Here is a 1129-nt window from a genome sequence, read left to right as displayed (position 1 = left end):
AAGGAATTGGCAAAGTTTTGTAATAGCTGCCAAGATGACTGGGATGTCTTACTCCCTCCACTGTTGATGGCCTATAGAACAGCAAAGCATGAAGCCATTGGATACACTCCAGCAATGCTGATGTTTGGTCGGGAACTTTGGTTGCCAGTGAACTTGATAACAGGACGCCCCCTCACGTAGAGTTGCCTGAAAATGTGCCCGAGTTCGTGAAAGTGCTATCTGAAAGGATGGATGATATTCACCATCTAGTGCGTTCAAACTTGAAAACGTCTGCTGATTCCATGAATCTATGTTATGATAAGAAGTCTACTGAAGTCAGCTTTGTACCAGGAGACAAGGTGTGGTTGTATAATCCCAGGAAGACCAAAGGGAAGAGTCCTAAGTTGTCTTCTCCATGGGAAGGCCCATATGACTTAATGGATCGTCTCTCAGATGTGACTTTCCGAATAAAATGTGGTCGGCGAGGTAAGCCAAAGGTGGTGCATGCCAACAGGCTTTGGCATTATCACAGTCCAGGATATTTCAGTTGGAATGAAGTGAACAACGAAACAAATGATGCTGCTGAAGACGTGTCACCTGAAAAAGCCACTGTCGAAGAGAAAACTCCACCGGGTTTTTAGAAGGAAAACAGTGAAGCCATTAATGAAGTTACTACCACTGATGTGACAGCTACCGATAATGGGACATTTCCTGATGGAGCAGATGAATCCCACGTGAAGCCAATGAGACAGAGACCAGCATGGTAGAAGAAACGTCCTGTAAAATTAAGAGACTTTGTTGTATTTTAATTTTGTGTTTGTAAATTCTGTACATTAATTAAGTTATTGTTAATCATCTATTGGTTTAATGTAAGTGGCCATTGTTTGGGACGAACAATACTAAGGAATGGGCAGTGTTATGACAGCGGAAGTCACGTGACGCTGCTAGCGCATGCGTGACTGAGTTTCTCGAATTATCAGGGAACTTTTCGAATTTTGTCGAAGCATCTTTGTTAGTATATTAGTCTGGCAGAGAAAAGCCGGGGGATGAATGTATGATAAAACGAACAGTAGTAATTTACGATTTTGTTTCGAGCTAGTGTGTGTTTTGCACTCGCAGAGAGCGAAGTTATCGAGATTGTGAATCGCTG

The sequence above is a fragment of the Limulus polyphemus genome, unplaced genomic scaffold (assembly GCF_000517525.1).
Source record: "Limulus polyphemus unplaced genomic scaffold, Limulus_polyphemus-2.1.2 Scaffold1023, whole genome shotgun sequence".
Lineage (NCBI taxonomy): Eukaryota > Metazoa > Arthropoda > Merostomata > Xiphosura > Limulidae > Limulus > Limulus polyphemus.
Note: the sequence above shows the minus strand (reverse complement) of the source record.